This window comes from Schistocerca gregaria, chromosome 3 (genome assembly GCF_023897955.1).
Source record: "Schistocerca gregaria isolate iqSchGreg1 chromosome 3, iqSchGreg1.2, whole genome shotgun sequence".
Lineage (NCBI taxonomy): Eukaryota > Metazoa > Arthropoda > Insecta > Orthoptera > Acrididae > Schistocerca > Schistocerca gregaria.
In genome coordinates, this window is record NC_064922.1 from 873541260 (window position 1) to 873559664 (window position 18405).

The following is an 18405-nucleotide window of genomic DNA, read 5'->3' on the forward strand; positions in this document are numbered from 1 at the left end:
CATGGGCTGGGGGGTCCTAACGTAACAGAGACGCGAAAAAGTCTCACACTAAAACTGGCAGCTGGCGTTGTCCTAATGGTTAGCTGGCGACGTGGGGGTCCAGTCCGTCCCTTATCGTAGGGCCTTCTAGCTTAACACGGTTCTGCTCTCGGCTTCTGTTCTCGTTTCTCCCCTCGGAACTGCGTCTGTCTCACGGTGGGAAGGCATTCTTGTGTTAGTCTGTGGTATTCCATTTGCTCACTCGTTACTCGTATTACTTTGGTAAAATTAATGTCACGAATTATTTGGAGCTATGTGACATACTACTGGATTTGCTTATCGTGTCAGGGTTTTCATGGAAGGTGTTGGATTTGCCGGACACCTTACACGATTTCTATTATAATCCAACCATTTTTTTAAAGTTTTGGTCCTTGGGTATTTTATTATTTTTTTTATTAGCGAATGTCCCCATAGGAGAACGATAAGCAGGTGATTTATCAATATTTCTTTAGGTTCTTCTTGGTTTGCCAATATTTCTTCATTTTCTCCCCAAAGGCCTTCTTTCGTTCTTCAGCCCACTTTGGTCGGTATGGTTTTGGTGCCGTCTCTGAAGTAAACTTCCACTTGTCAATTTTTCTTCTGAATGTATCCCTGTCTGATGCGTCTGTTTTGTCAATTTTTGCTTTTGCCAAATCCTTCTTAACTTCAGTTACCCAGGGTATTGTTGCTTTAAGTGATGTCACATAGTCCAATAGACGTTTAGTTAACCTGTTTCCAGGTAATCTGTGTAGGTGTCCATAAAATTTCATTCGTCTCTTTCTGATGTCACTTTCGATATTTGATAGTTTTTCAGTTGTTTCGATGGTCTGCAGTCTGTATCCATCTTGTGTGTATCGTGGTCCCAGAATTTTCCTAATAATTTTTCTCTCTATTTTCTTAATATCTTGTAAATCTAGTTTTCTATTCAGTGAGAGCGTTTCACTTGCATATGTGACTGTAGGTTTGATAACTGTGTTGTAGTGTCTGATTTTAGTTCCTTTTGACAGGCATTTTTTGTTATATATGCTTTGAACAAGTCCGAATGCTTTCTTGAATTTCTGTACTCGGTTGTTTTGTGCTATTTTCTCGAGTCCTGTTGGTTCAATAACTTCGCCGAGATACTTAAAGTGTTTGACTCTGTTGATTTCACCAAAATTTTTTTCCAGTTTCGGAATATCTAATTTGGAGCACATAAACTCAGTCTTCGCAAAGGAGATTTGCAGGCCAACCTTCTCTGCACATTCTTTAAGGATCTCAATTTGTTTTATTGCAGTTTCTTCACTGTCAGTTATAATTGCTAGGTCATCTGCAAACGCTAAATATGGGATGTTCAATTTTCCTTTACCTCTTCCTAGTTCAATTGGTTTCCAGAAGTTTTGTTTCCTTAGTTCGATTTCCCATTCTTCCATTACTTTGTCTAAAACTATGTTGAATAATAGTGGCGAGATCCCATCTCCTTGTCTTACTCCTGTTTTAATTAAGAATGGTTCCGAGATTTCGTCTATGAATTTAATTTTTGATTTGGTTTCTGTCAGTGTTTGTTCGATTAGTTTTCGGGTTTTGGTGTCTAGTCCACGTTCTTCGAGAATATTAAATAGAGACTGTCTGTCTATAGAGTCATATGCTTTTTTAAAATCAACGAATGTGCACACTATTGGTTTAGACCGGCTTGCTTTCATTTTTAAAATAGCTTTAAGGTTAAAGATCTGTTCAGGGCATGATCTGTTAGGTCGAAAGCCTGCTTGGTAGTCTGAAATTGTATGTTCTAGTTGTTCTTGTGCCCTCTTTAGTAGACACGCGGATAAAATTTTATAAGTCACAGGTAAAAGTGAAATGCCTCTGTAGTTGTTTACATCTGCTCTGTCTCCCTTTTTGTGCAGTGGATGAATTAGTGCACACTTCCAATCCTCTGGAATATTTTCTGCCTGCCAGATTTCTGTGATGATTTGGGTGATCTCTTTTAGGGAGTTGGGCCAAGGTTCTTCAGTAGTTCAGCTACAATTCCATCCTCTCCTGATGACTTATTATTTTTGAGCTTCTTAATGTGGCTATATATTTCTTCCTAGGTTGGCGCTAGTGAACTTTCATTCGTGCATTCTGGTTGTAATCTGGGGAATCTTGTTTTCGGTTGTGGGCAGTTTAGAAGTTGTGAAAAGTATTTAGCTAGTTCTTGGCAATTTTCTTTGTTAGTTAATGCTAATTTTCCATTTTCTTTCCTGAAACAGAGGTTTCGTGGATTGTATCCTTTGACTTGATTTGCGAACATTTTGTAAAAATCTTGTGTGTTGTGGTTCCTGAAGTCTTCTTCTATTGAGTTTAGTTGTTCATGAAGATATTTTCTTTTAGTTTGCCTAAGTATTTTAGCTGTTTGCTTTCTCACTTCGAAAAATGTCTGTTGCGTGGTTTCTGATTTGTCACAATTGTAATTTAGGAAGGCACGTCGTCTCTCTTCTATTGCATTATCACAATCTGAATTCCACCATGGGTGTTTGGATTTTTTCTTTAATGGGATCAGTTCTCTTGCTTTCTGTACAGTTTTTGGTTGGAAATCTCTCCAATTGTTTGCAGGTTGCTTTTCCCATACTTCTGTAATTTTTGATTCTTCGATTTTTTTTCAGATCAAATTTGGGAATTAGTGGAGTTTTCTTTCCTCCTTTCCTTTTTGGAGTGAATTTAATTTTCACTCTGGTAAGATAGTGGTCAGAATCTATATTTGCCCCTCTGCGGACTTGAACATCATGTATTTCTTTTTGGAAATTCCCCTAGCTGAAGGATAGGGGATCGCCACGTTTTTTGTTTCTTAGGGTCCTTTCGAAATGATGTTGACATGATTTTTAGGTTGTTTTGCTGGCACAGCTCGATGAGCCTCATGCCATTCTTGTTCGTGAATTTGTGTGCAGGGTAACTGCCGACTGTTTTTTTATATTTCTTTTCTTTGCCGATTTGTGCGTTAAAATCACAGAGGAGAATTTTTACGTCTTCCTTTGGAATTCTGGACATTTCATTTTCAAGTTTTTCCCAAAATTTTCCTGTCTTCTCGGGTTCTTTTTTGTTATCAATGTTGGTGGGTGCATGAACATTAATAAATGTATATGTTTTGTTGGTGTGCTTGACTCGCATGGTCATTAGTCTGTTGCTGATTTGATTCACACCTATAACAGAATCAAGGATGTCCTTATTCATAATAAAAGCCATGCCAAATAATGCAGCTCCTTTGCATATTTTCTTGCCTGTTTTACTTTTAAAGATACGGTAGTTATTGTAGTCTATTGTTTCTGAATCGGTGAATCTAGTCTCTTGGAGAGCAAGGACTTGAATTTTCTGTTTGTTGAGTTCTGTCATCAGATTATGTAACTTGCCAGTTTGTATTAGTGTTTGGATGTTGAAAGTGCCAATAAATGTATGCGACTTTCGTGGAAGTTTACCAGAGAACTCCGACTCTCTCTGTCGTACTAGCCCAAGCTCCCCAGAATCCGATAGCTTGGTTGTCGCCACAGGGCTAGTGGATTGTCCACCTGGGGTAATATTAATTTTACTTGTACGAATCATACTGCTTGTAATTCAGTTCCAGCTATGCTGGGTGGTTAGAACCAGGGATTGTTAGTTCCTGGAGCATGGTGTTCAGCCGCACCTCACATGGTGAACAGACGCTGGCCAGAGTACCGGTGGTTGCCACACAGACGTGTCTGGACTTTGGATATGCTTTATCTTCTCCGTAAAGCTAGCCTCTTCCTCCAGTTCCGCCGTACCGATGATCTTCATCTCCGTCTTCACTGCCGTTGAGGTCTTCATCGTACCCTGACTAGGGGCCCTCACAAGGTACTATCACTATTTTATTATTTTTATTATTGGCTAAGTTATTTATACACGGTACTGAAGTGATGAGAATGGCTTTATCGCTAAGTTGCATTTTTCTATAAGACCTTTGTACCGACCACTTGCCTTCTTTTTCTTTCCTGTGTCATCTATCCCACCGGCTCTTGTACAGCTTTCTCTCCCTCAGCAGCTGTCAATGCTTTTCTCAATAATTTTGGATATCATGAACTTATGTTTGCAATTGCTCATGAACTCATAGGGTGAGAAGCCAGTGACGTTGCTTTTCACTCTATCGAGCACATCCTCAAATGCGGGTCCAATTTCTATCCATCGTGAGTGTTTATTACTCGCATATGTCCTGCACAACTGCCCTATCTCCCTCAAATAGCACTCCACCAGATTACTCGTCTGGTGATGCGCTAATATTCTAACATGTTTTATCCTCTGATGTGTCAAAAAGGTATCCCAGGCACTTAATGTAAACTGCGAATCACTCTTCGATAGTATTTTTTTCTGGTTTTGCTACCTTCATTAAGTAATCTTCCCATAACTTTGCAGGTAAGGTCTTACTATTGGCTTTCCACGTTGGGTACAGCTTAATGAACTTTGAATATACATCCACAACCACGAAGATGTATCTCATCCCCAGCACGACCAATCGGTAGTGGACAGAAATTATCAACTGTCAATAACTCTCCTGCATTTCTTGGATACCTTGGAAAACCCCTTGATGCATCACTTTGCTGTGCATCTCTCTTTGGCACTTGTCGCAAGTGTTTAACTAGCTAGTGTTTAACTTGCTAGATTGTTGATGTGGACGATTTCGTCTAGAACTCTGATACATTTCTGAGCACTGTAGTGATCTCTGCTGAAAAGCATCCCTTTATGGATTTTGTAATACAGTGATATTTTGTCTCATCCTTTCCCGTTAAAATTCATTTTTATTTTTTTAACTGCAGGGCATCATTCTGCATGCATCTCATGTGTTTTGCATAAGCTTGTTCCCCTTTCTGCCCCCTTAGTAGATATTCCTCTTGCTCACTTCATCTTCATCTCCAATGGGTAAATGGTACAGCTGATTAGTGAAGCGATTCTTTTCCCTTTGATGCAGTGGATTGTATAACTAAATCGTTGAAAAAACATCATTCTATGTGTCAGTCTCCCGTTCAGCAACCGGTACTCCTGTAGATAACTCGAAGCCTTATGGTACGACAACACCACTACCTCTTGACACTCCAGATAAAGGCGAAACTTCAGTACGCTTTGGAACTCCTTCTCCGAAATACTGTATCCTCTCTCATGATTGTTTCGCATATGACTGTCTAAGCCTTACAAACTCATATTTCCATATTTCAAAGAATTCCACCTCGTCCTAAAGATATCAGTACCTTTTACCATCAGTTCATAACGCTCGTGCCAAGAATTTGTGGCAGTCGATGTGTCATAACATACACTACCAGTTTCCTCATTAATCCTGCAGTCAACACATGACTTAACTGACTCACAAATGCTGACACAGATATGATGATTTAGAAAGGTACCACCTTGGGCCTGAAACTTCCTCCTTCAAATAGGAATGCAGTACATCGCCTACGTCCTTCCGCAAGTGCCACCTGCCACAACAGCAAGGCTAAGTCTACTCCTGACATCACTTTAACACCGTCGAAGTTCTGTAGCAGTTCGGCCATGTTATCCGATGATCGTTTTATCTATTACTTTAATATATAAGCGTCAAGCACTATCCTCACCGAATAGTTCTTTTGCTTAACTATGACAGTCGGACCACAACAAACACCCCACATTGATCTACGACATCCCATTCCGACATCTGGGTCAACCTGACTTTTACTGGTTCCCTGTCCAAAATTACAACACAGTACGGCTTTACGTTTAAAGGCTTGTACTGTTTTAATTTGATTGTGTATTCAAAATCAACAAGTCTGCCAAGTTTGTCGCAGAAAACACCCGAATACCGCCACAGAGACTTACAGTGTTCGTCTTTCTCCTCGCTATATTCTACTGGTTACACCATTTCTCTGATTTGTTCAGTCACAGGTTCTGCTTCACTCTAATCGTCCATTCTTTCCACGTGCGCAATTCGTTGTTCGCTTTATTAGTCTATGCCTTTTATCTTGCAATACTTTTGCCCGCAGTTTAGCGACGACTTATGCATAAAGAAAATCTGTGCCAAAATTACATCTTTCGTCAAAATCTGTGCCAAAATTACGTCTTTCGTCAACCCTATTTAACATGAAGCATATCATGTTAAACTTACATTTACTACAAATAAATTCTAAAATCATGTCGTTTTTCATTGGATTGCTGAGCCTACATGTGACGGTTTTGATTTTCACGCCCGCTACTGTGAACAATTGACAATTACACGCTCTGGATTTCCACTACAAACTTCTGCTACCGCCCACACGTTACTCCAAGAGTGTAATAGAGCAGATACTTTCTCTGTACCACCTTCTATTTCTATAATAGGTTGAACACTTTCAATGCTTTCCTTTCTTGAGCACCTTTCCCACAACAAATAATTTTCAACGGCTCTTACCTTCTCTCCTACGTCTAGCACACCCGAAGTAAGTCTTCTGCTCAGTAGTTGTTATTATTATTTATGCTCTTTTCCTCACTTAAACCACTGTTTAACCTCTTTCAGTTTCCCACATAAATCTACACTCCCTATAAGCCTGGCTACCTATAATTATTCAAAATTATCTTCCTCCAGTCATCACTCGCATTATCGTCTGTCTCTTTGGTTTCATTCTCATCATGGGTAGAAATAACAAGTATATCTTCCTTCCTACACCCAGTTGCTCCTGACAACTCCTCTACCTCACAAACATCATTAAATAATTCATAATATGCCTCCACCGCACCTAATTCACCTCGTCACTTCGAATTTCTTACGGTTCCAGAAACCAGGTACCGGTAACAAGGTTTTTGTGACTAAGGCATATGATCTCCATTCTTCATCTAAATATTCACCTTCACATTTCGGGCAGCATTTCGCATCCGTAACCTTACCCAAAATATGTGTATCCTCAATGCAAACAACTCCTTGTTCATTGTTCATCTCCAACAAATTCATTGTATCCTCATTCCTATCAGTTATGATTGGTTCACCTTCGTTTAAGGAAACAAATCTATTTATACCTTCGTCAGATGCATCAGTTTCAGTCACTGCGATATTTTCACAGTGAAACTCACTATCAAGATCTCCATTTACGACTGAATCATCTACTTCCGCCGCCACATTAAAACGTCAATCTCCGGCTGACGAGTCAATCACAGCGTCGCCATCACAGATACAACCTTTCACATTAACATCTTCCACTTCCGTGAAAAAAAATATTACCTTAAACTGCTTAAAATGCTTCCAAGCTTCTCTACAAATTCACCTCCTGACTCTGATTTCGGTACCACGTCTATTCTGTACTATTTCCCCGTACTGATTACACCCCAATCTTCGTATGAGATTGACTATTTAGCCCCATTTCACCTTCTTACTTATAACCCTTCCACCTTTTCTTCTGTACAGCTTTCCTTTCGGAATTTCCTTATTACGCCTCGCCGGCTGCTGTGGCCGAGCGATTCTAGGCGCTTCAATACGGAACCGCTGTGCTGCTACTGTCGCGGGTTCGAATCATGCCTCGGGCATGGATGTGTGTGATGTCCTTAGGTTAGTTAGGTTTAAGTAGTTCTAAGTCTATGGGACTGATGACCTAAGATGGTAAGTCCCATAGTGCTTGGAGCCATTTGAACTTATTCCTCAGCCCCCCCCCCCTCACCTATCCACTAGAACCTCCGCTCTTTTGCGTACAAAATTCTCCCCTTTCTGCCTATTAGAAGTATCTACCTCCACGCTGATTATTGGAATTTTGTTGCGGCTTGTGTTTTAACGTCTGCTCCAGTTTTTCAATAAAATCTACAAACCTTTCTATGTATTGTTACACACTATGAGACAAATCCTGTTGAGAGTATTCTGGTAATCTTAAAAGTAATCATCTCTCTTCAGGTACCCAACGGCTTGCTTACATCAACCAGTTTTGCCCGTCTCTGAGCGTAAAATTCCTGCATGAGTAAACCTCTATTTTGATAACTCGGGCTGTTCAAGACTTCGTTCTGTAGTCGGGTTTCTTTGGCTTCGCTCCAAAATTTATTGAAGAACACAATTTTAGACGCCTCATAATTAGTAAAAGAGCTACTCTTAAAATTCGCTGAGGACTGTGCTTTCACTTCTAAGATCTTTGCATAATCCGATATACCCGGCAATAATCCATCTCTAAAAGCGGTAGTAAAATTCACCGGATAGAGTTTACCATCGTTACAAAACACTTGGCTTTACCTCCTTAAGCCATGGTGCATTTATTATATTTGCAACTTGACCTGTTCCCACTGGACCCATTTCCGCACTCATCTCTTTAATTTGTTGTCTATAGTTGCCTACCTCTGCTTTGACTGAGCGATTGTGGTTTTACATGCGTTAACTCTCCCAGATATATTATTTAAAGTATTGACAGTCGCGACTTCCAGCTTGTTCTGTCTTTGAAAACGCTCTCTCACACGCCACCCAATTCAATCTGCAGTTTTCATGTTCATGTATCTTCTTAACTATCTACTGTTTCCACTTTCTTCTGCGAAACACCCATTTCGTCTGAAAGTTTTCGCATTTCCGTTTGCACACCTGTTAGTTTTTTCTCCTTCGCATTCTTCATCTCCGATTTAAGCTTTATTAGGCCACCTTTTTATTAGAATGTCCCTCCTATTCTCGTCTTGACATCAAGGACACTGGTAGTCATATCTACTCTAACATTTGAAATTCTTGCGTTAATAGTACTCAGTTCTGTTTTTACGTTTGAAAGGCTAGGGTTTAAATGAATGAATGCTCTACACAAGTATGGAATATTGTTTTCTCCAATTACACTTTCCCTATCGGGCTTAGGACTTCTTGGCGCACTTCAGCTCTCTGATTTATGCAGGCTCGGCGATTCCTCAATCAGTACACTCTCCTGTTCCAACGACGGCGCTGCAAAGTGACACGTGGCTCCACTGTCTGCGTCTGTACTTGTCTGTCATTTTGCCTGTTGCTGCGATGCTGCTGCAGCCGCAACTAGAAGCGCCGAAGTTGCTGCCGTCGCCTCGGGTGCTGGAACCGATGCCGATGTCTGCCCTGCTACCTGTGTACCCGCTGATGTCCGCCGTCGAGTATTGTGTACCGGAACCACGGTGCCGTCTGCCTCTTTCTTTCTACTTGCCTCTTGTCTCTTTTTTTCCCTTTCTTCCTTCTGACACACTTCACATGCGCACAAGCAGCTGGTAATCTTTTGTTCCGAGAGCCCTCGCTATAGTAGGGATTGGAGTTGATCACTGAACCGACCGGTTTCCGGTTATATCGCTTCTTTTCCACTTCAGTTTAATTTGAGTGTTAAAACCGCTCAAAAAGTCCGGTTTCTGAAACAACCGAATTTCAGTTTTTTATTCGTATTATTTTTTTGTAAGAAACATAGAAATCGAAATAAGATCGACAAAATTTGACTCACTCAATTTCAAGATACATTGAATCAAAATATTAAATTAAAAAGGCAAGTAAAAGGAAACTTAGTCTGTCCTTCGTTCGCTGCCTCTCTCGAAAAATTATAGTTGGCTGAACACCAAAGAAAAAGCAGTATTGTCCTATTGATTCGTATTTTCGTAAACTCTCCTGAAAATCATGTTGTAATCGGGCATCACGCCACTATTTAGGCAATGCGAATAGTCAGTGTTAAATGCTGAAAAATTATGTTAAAGAATTCTATTTTTCGTATTAATTTGTCCGTTTTCAAGGGCTACAAGCAAATATAAATACATTATATGTAGACACAGGCAGCACATCAGCTATTTTCTATTTCTATCGTGTACTATGAGTGAATTGTTTGTCAAGTTCTTATTTTATTTTTGTTACCTACTGTTACTTCCGCTTTCATTACTTCATACAAATGGCAGATAAATCCTTTACCTTTTAAGGCAAATGAAGAATTGAACTTCAGTGCTACGTCACTTCGTAAAATTATCTATAAAGTAGGGTTGGTGCCATTCTGCAGTACAACGGTTGTCCGGCGACGTCAACGATGCAGACCAGGTAGGAGCGACTCCTGCACACTGCAGGTACTCGGGTACCTTAAGCCAAGACACACGGCCACAGGGACACTACTGTCTCAGGAATGCTGTACCAGTTCTTATGCCATATGTTTGTTGCTCGTTTTGTCGGCATTGTTACTGAAATAGTACCGAGCGCTTACCCAATTTTCTATGATAACGCAGTATTAGAATCAAAGCAAAATTTTACGAATAAATATTACCCTTTTTAAAAAATATGTATTTAAAAAGAAAAAGATTTCCGCACCGCTGCTTGGGTAATTGATATTCCGGTTCTTTTTTACCCAATGGTTACGAAAACATAAAAAAGCCTATTAAAACTGAGATCAAATAAATCCCAAAAAGGACCGGTTATTCAGAACTAAACTACCCGTATCGGGTTTAAAGTGTCAGTTTTTTCCATCTCTGCGCTATAGGCCGGCCATGTGGCCGAGCGGTTCTAGGCGCTACAGTCTGGAACCGCGCGACGCAGTCGCAGGTCGCAGGTTAGAATCCTGCCTCGGGCATGGATGTGTGTGGTGTCCTTAGGTTAGTTAGGTATGAGTAGTTCTAAGTTCTAGGGGACTGATGACCTCAGAAGTTAAGTCCCATAGTGCTCAGATCGATTTGAACCATTTTTTTCTGCACTATACAGCCTATCATGCACTGGCTTCTAGACATGTATCACTGTAATGTCAATCTCATTTAAAGCTGCAATAGGAGAAACTTCTTTCGACCAAACGTTGATTCAAAATCATTCGAACAATTCCGGACGAGGAGCCCCCATTTGCGATTTACCGGTGAAAATAATGGAGTGAATGAAGAAAGCTAAGATCTCACTTCATTATCACGGTGTAATGAAGGCCACTTTTGGGCAATGTGTGACTCAGATTAGAAATTTCGCTCACTGTTGTTGTAGAGGGTGAGCCCCAGACCTCAGATCAATCCCCTGCACTAGTTTGAATGGGTGATATGAAACAAGTGCCTGTGATCTTACATCCTAGCTTACCAGACATTGGATAGTCACAGCGAATAGCAAATAACACAAAGTATAACTGGTTGCATTAACTAAAGTAAATAATATCAAGTGACGTCACAAATTAAATGATGTAGTCGCACAAGAAGGTTTCAGCTGATATGATTCGTTTATTCATTCAGTAGGTCTTTGAAACAATTAAAAGTAGTGCTTATATATAAATTATTTAAACAATTATTAAGAAAGTAAATAACACTGTGAAGCTTTCTATAACGCATTAATATGATGGAGCATCAATTACCCCAATATTAAACGTTCGTACAGCTCAACTTGACAACACGTCTCAACTTCTAAATTTTGACTAAGTTGCAATTCAGACGAACATTCCCAGAGTCCCATCAATTGTTGAGGAATCTAGAGCGACCATGTGCCGCCCAATTTAAACCATAAGTTGAAAACTGGTCTTACGACTCGCTGAATGTAGCTCCTTCTTCGCTCGCGTAACTTGAACTCCCCGTTTCGCACAGTCCACTGCCTACCGGCTGGTTTCCAGACACTCCACTAGCGGTTCTCAGCGCCAATAAGACGCGCTAACACATATAAGCCTGCGCCAAAGGGCTACAGTCTGACTCCCTTCCAAAGCACCGTCTTCCTTAAATCTAACTCTTAATAAACTGGAATGATTAATGAAGGTGACCACCACACTTTGCATTTGAAATTACTACAAAAGTATTTATATGATACAAAAGTTTTGTTCTCTCTGGTTCGAGCGGTACGAAACAACATATATTACAATTAACAATGTCATATAAGTAATTAATAGTGTAATACTGTACAATGTGGTGTTAAGGAAATAATTAACACATGCAATTCATGAATGATGAATGATAAAAGTAGCAGGCTGGCATTCACTGAATGTTTTCATATGGAAGACATGATGATCAGACCCTGGTATGAACCACATCTATGTTATAACTTAAATTAGATTGATTCTGTCTGTGTGACATTCATGACCCATAGTTAGAGTGCACTGGTACAGAGTCAATCGAGATCACGCGTAGCATTTGTTCGTCATTAAGCGTTATATAATTCTCAGTTGGTTTACTTGCATTCAAAAGCAAATTTTCGTGTTAGTAAAGATATTACAGATACAATATTTCAATAGAGTCGCTATGATTGCTTGGTGATTTTGGTGTACTCAGATTAGTTCTACATTCAAGTGAAAAAAGAAAATGGATATCTCCAAATGTGTCTGTCCTCCGTTTGGCCGGCATATTGCACCAACTAGATGTCGCAGCGACTCAACGAGTTGGTGGAAGTCCACTGAAGAAATATTGAGCCATGCTGCCTCTATAACCGTCCATAGTAGAGAAGGCGTTGCCAGTGCAGCATTTTGTGAAACGAACTGACCTCTCGATTACTTCTCATAAAAGTTCGATGGAATTCATATCGGAGCCGTCTGTATGGCAAGACCTTTCCCTTGAATTGTCAAGGATGTTCTTCAAACCAGTGGCGAACAATTGTGGCCCAGTGACATGGCACCTCGTCATCCACAAAAATTCCGTCATTGTTTGGCAACCTGAAGTTCACGAATTACTGCAGATGGTTTCCAAGAAGCCGAGTATAATCACTCCCAGTCAATGATTTATTCAGTTGGACCAGAGGACCCAGTCCATTTCAATTAAACTCAGCCCACAACATTACGGAGCCACCACAAGCTTGCACTGTATCTCGTTTGCCACACTCGAATCCGAGCATCAGTGCTAACCAACTGAAATTGGGACTCTTCTGACCATGCCACGTTTTGTCCAGTCGTGTAGAGTCCAACCGATGTGAGAAGCGCTACCTGCTGCTACGGTCGCAGGTTCGAATCCTGCCTCGGGCATGAATGTTTGTGATGTACTTAGGCTAGTTAACCTCGGATGTTAAGTCCCATAGTGCTCATAGCCATTTGAACCATTTTTTGAAGCGCTACAGGCGATGTCGTTCTGTTAGCAAAGCCACTCGCCTTGCTCGTCTCCTGGTATAGCGCTTGAACACCAAATTCTGCCGCATTGCCCTAACGGATATGTTCGTCGTACATACCACATTGATTTCTGCTATTATATCACGTAGCATTGTTTGTCTGTTAGCACTGACATCTCGACGAAAACACCGTTTCTCTCTGTCGTTACGCGAATATTGTCGAAGACTGCTTGGCCTGTGGTGAGAGGCACTGCTTGAAATTTAGTATTATTATCACCCTCTTGACACTGTGGACGGCGGAGTATTGAATTCTCTAACGATTTCCGAAATGGTATGTCCCATGCGTCAAGCGCCAACTACCATTACGAGTTAAAAGTCTGTTAATTACCATCGTGCAGAAATTAATCTCGCTGTAGACCTATTCACATGACTCACCTGGTACAAATGACACCTCCATCATTGAACTGCCCTTTTATACGTTGTGTACGCGATACTACCGCCATCTATATAATAGCATTTCGCTATTCATTACATTTGTCACCTCAGTGTAATATGAGTAGCTGAATTTCTGTTGAGTCTTAACATTTTGAAATTACTTCACTTTTGAAAGTAACATAAGTTTCAGTTATTAGCGCTGCCAAACTTCGTGTCCATCACTGTTCCCTTAACGAGCATGGAATGCCCCGCCTTCCTCCTGCGCTGATCAGTCCTTTGTGTCATGTCGCTAACTGTCGCTGGGTTAGGAATACCCTGGTGCCGCTAAAGCTGGTGGTCGAACCGTCAGCCCGCAGGCGAACAATACTTTCGAGTTCTCAAGATTTTAAGATTTAAATTTAGCTGACCAGCCCACCTCCAGCATATGTATTACGTTTCAGGCAGGGCTGTCGACCTAATGTTTTAAGTTACTGGTATATTAATTACAAAATGTTTCGTGCAGGATTGAATTTGTAGATGGGATTATCAGCTCATATAGTTGGACTGGATCAGAAAGTCAATGTCAATCTTTTGTTGGTACACTATATACTATTTTTACGTATGAGTGCAGGAGTATTCAGGATTACAAGAAATAAGGTGCACGTAGAAGAAACTCATTAGTATAAAGGAAGAAAAAGGACGATCGACAAAAATTTATAGGAGGGTATAATGTTTAGGCGAATTTAAATGTTAAAATATATGTCTGCCGAGAGCACGAAAGAATTTCTTAATGTGAAAGATTAGTGTGTACGGTACTTTTTATCATCTGGCTTAAGGAAGGGCCTCTAGTGGAAATCTCAGGCCCAGTATCTCGAAATCGCCATCCAGTATATCAGATGGCAGCACATATAACCAACATATATCAGGAGACACATTATATAATTAGGTTCCTGGAATTAAAGTCTTACAACAAGATTGAAATTGTGCTGCCAATATTTGCAAGTTGTAAGGTGTAAGAAGTACACATATTTAATGAAAGTCTTTATTATTATTATTATTATTATTATACAACTTTAAATCAAGAGGATTCAGAAAGAAACAGTCTATGTACTATGTTTGTCGGTGGCTCTTACAGTTCTGAATTTCTACCATGTCTGCCAGCTAGCATAGTTCCTATATAGTCACTCTAACAACAAGCAGATAGCCTGTTCATAACACTCTACCAGTGCACTCATTAATTAACCTTGCCGTTTGTCGTTAACATTTATTTAAATTCCGCCATTCATACAGTTGTGGTGACCAACTCACCCAGCTGAACAGCAATAGTACAGTCTGACAAAGTCTCATTATTGTTCTAAACATTCATGGTGGTGTTTGATTGTTCTATATCGTGTCTCCCTACCACTTTCGCGCAACGACGCTCTGAGCGTGTTTTTTTGGGAATTAACTAGTTTGAACCTGGGTCCTGTTGCTGGTAAGGAGACGCCAGACCACACATGACATGTAGAATTCAGAAGAGTTCATTGAGACTAGCGATGATATAACCAAATACTAAATGATCTCAGCGTCAGCTCCACTGCACTCCCTGTAAAAGAATCTTAACACTAACTATAGTGGAAAGGGTTCAAGGCTTTCCTATTTTTAGTTAGCTGGTAAAATAACGTCGAAAAAGCAGTTAAGTTTACCACTGAAATTTTATTCTACTCACAAAACATCATTTATAAATTACACTATTGATAAAAGGAAATGTTTTAATACAGGATGGTAAAAACAAATCTGCATTCAACAAAAATGTGAACGAATATTTCCTGAATGGGTTTCCAAGTTCTACAATCGATCGAAGGATGACCAATGCCATATCACATCTATAATCTCGGGTTAATTTAAGTTTCACAAAAGAGAAAACTATCAAAATGGTCTACAACTATAAAAATGGTCTATAGTGACCCTCAATTATCTTTAATTACTTATTTAACTTGTCGTAAATTACAGTGGCTGATGTGGCTTCTCAATAACTAAAAATAGAAAAATTATTGCGTTTCAGATTTTTACTTCAAGTGGCAAATGTGAACACCATGAGTTTTAATTAACGATCGACACTAGTATTACGCAAAAGGGGGTGTAACAGATGAGACTTCTGCAGTTCTGAGTGAAACCTTATGTGCTCAAAAATGCGGCATCGCGTGCGTTCATTACCTTGTCGGTGTTTAGGCAGCGTCAGGGCGACAGCGGCCGGCGCACCAGCCATCCAGCTCGCCGTCTCGGAACTAACTCTCCTCTAACTTCTCCTCACTACAATTTACCGAAGTTGGTTTAAAAAAACTATCTGGCTATGTTTTCATATTACCAGTCAGGGTCTCAATGTTAACCTTAAGCTCCGCCTACAAAAATTCTGTCTATCCAATGAGAAGCGTTATACTTTTCGTGGTGGGGCAATGTTTTTTAAAGTTTGCAACGTAACAGAAACGCTAAAAAGTCTCACGCTAAAACCTGCAGCTGGTGTGGTCCTTTTAGCGTTATCGTGAGATCTATACTGTTCTTCTGGAGGGCTCTATCTTTTAACATGGGCTGGAGGATTGTCCTAATGTAACAGACACGCGAAAAAGTCTCATGCTAAAACTTGCGGGTGGTAGTGGCCCTTTTTGTGTTATCGTAAGATCTATACTGCTTTTCTGGAGGGCTCTAGCTTGTAACATGGGCTGGGCGTTGTCCTTGACGTACCTGAGACGCGAAACAGTCTCACGCTAAAACGTGCGGGTGGTGAGCCCTAGTGGTTAGCTGGAGACGTGGGTGTCCGTCCCTTATCGTAAGGCTTTCTAGCTTAACACGGTTCTGCTCTCGGCTTCTGTCCTCGTTTCTCCCCTCGGAACTGCGTCTGCCTCACGGTGGGAAGGTACGACATGCATTTAGGCATTCTTGTGTTAGTCTGTTGTATTCCATTTGCTCACTCGTTACTCGTATTTCTTTGGTTAATTTGATGTCACGATTTATTCGGAGCTATGTGACACACTACTGGATTTGCTTATCATGTCAGGGTTTTCATGTAATTTGTTGGATTTGCCTGACACCTTACATTGTTTACACAGCAGTTAGGTGCACTTCTGCAATTACATGAAGTGCTTTGTTGGTGCTGCACAATTTTCGAACTTTTGACCCAGTTAAACTGACGATGCAGTGTTCATCTTCGGTGTCCAGCACAGAATAAATCAAGTGAAAAACCGCGCAGTTCTGTCGTTTATTTTTATATAAAAACCCACATTCAAATTTTAATTTTTGTGAGACCACGTGTGAAATTCGTGTGCTGATTCCAAATTCTAGATTCTAATATTTTAGAGTTTGCGTCGCTACTGCATTCGTTTTCGTATATTGCATGAATACCTGCGTGTCTATAGTGGTAAACAGCGAAATTTCGTATTTTGCGAGTGCTGCAATAAACTCATACTGTTATCGACAATTGTAGCCTTAGACTTAAATTGTACCGTTTAAAATTTTTGACAACGGTGGACCTATACTCGTTAAAAAGTCAATCTGTCTCTAATTTGATTGTATAATTAAGTGAGAAATATGTTAATTTTTGAGAATTGTCGGAGTTTTATAAAAGTACATATTTGAAAATTTGTGTTGTGGATAACTTGTTTGGTATAACATGTCCGCATTCATGATTTACTGTTATTGTTAAAGAATATTTCACTCTGAATTTCAGTGTGCATCAACACAGATATTTTTGAGAAATTTTGGGAGCTGCCATTTTTCTCGAGCATCAGATATTTCGTAGAAAATGGACGTTTGTCCTATAGTTACTGTAGCACCTACTTTACCTAACATATCATGTTTTTCCAATAAAGAGAAGTGTATGTTATCTGCATTTACAGGCGGAGTGAATTAACTTTGCTTTAGGTTTTTTAGCGACCATAAATTCAAAAAAGTCTCAGGAGACTAATAATATCACCACAAGTTTTTCTTTTGCCCTAACAGAAAACTCGTTCTTGAATTAACTGATTCAGCCCCTACAGAGAATTAGTAATACCTTTATCAGCAGGCTTAGTTTAAAATTATTTGTTGATTAACATGTAAGACAAGGCACCAGATGCCTCAAGTACTGACCTCTCCTGCGAATCCTGTCTCCTCTCAAGGAACTAATGGATCTCTCATTACTCATCTACTTGAGTGCGAATGGCGTGACAGCGTCAGGTCTAGGAGTCCTGTACAGGAGCGATGGGGACCAGGGCGAACTAAGCTTGTTGTTCCGATACCCCTAACCAACAAGTTCCAGGTAGTGTCTGAAACTGAGCCAATGGGCCTCACCTATTTTGTCCTGAGTCGAGAGATGCAAACGAAAAAGGCTAGGTGTCTCTTAATCGTCAGCAGTTCAGACGTATAATGGTACCTTTAGAGTAATGACAGCAAGGGTCAGGAAAGATCACCAGACACACTCAGTGTCTATGCCTGGGAGCCTCATGCACATGTTGAAGAGGCTATTCTGACAGTCATTAAGGGAACAGGGTGCAGCGAAATACAGATTGTGGCACACCTTGGAACAAACGATATCTGTCACCTAAACGTCCCAGCTAGCGGACTGTGTGTAGGGATTTTTAAATTAGGCTACTCTGTATCAATTTAAGATGAACAGCTATAGGAGACTCAGAAGTATTAGAGTAAGATCCAAAGGAATGCAACTCCAGATCCCTCAACCCATGACAGGCGAGAGTATTAACATCCCAGTAGTCAACTGCCGAAACATTCGCAACATCGCGCCTGGGTTTTGTAGAGCTCTCAACAAGCATGAAGCTCGCATAATACTAGGTCCAGAAAGCTGTTTATAGCCTGGAGTTTATAGCAGAGAGATTTATAGGAAACCTTAAGTGTATATCCAAATAGATAGGCTAATGGGAAGTGGAGCCAGTGAATTTGTCACACTAACACAAAACACTGAAATCCACATTGATAAAAGAAGAAGAGATTGTTTGGGCAAGACAGTATTAGGCGTAGACATATAATCAGAAATGATACTTCTATCGACCACTAGACCCACCTCCTGATTAGCTGAAGTCGTTAGAGAAAACCTCCGTATGTATATAAGTTCCCTAACGATACTT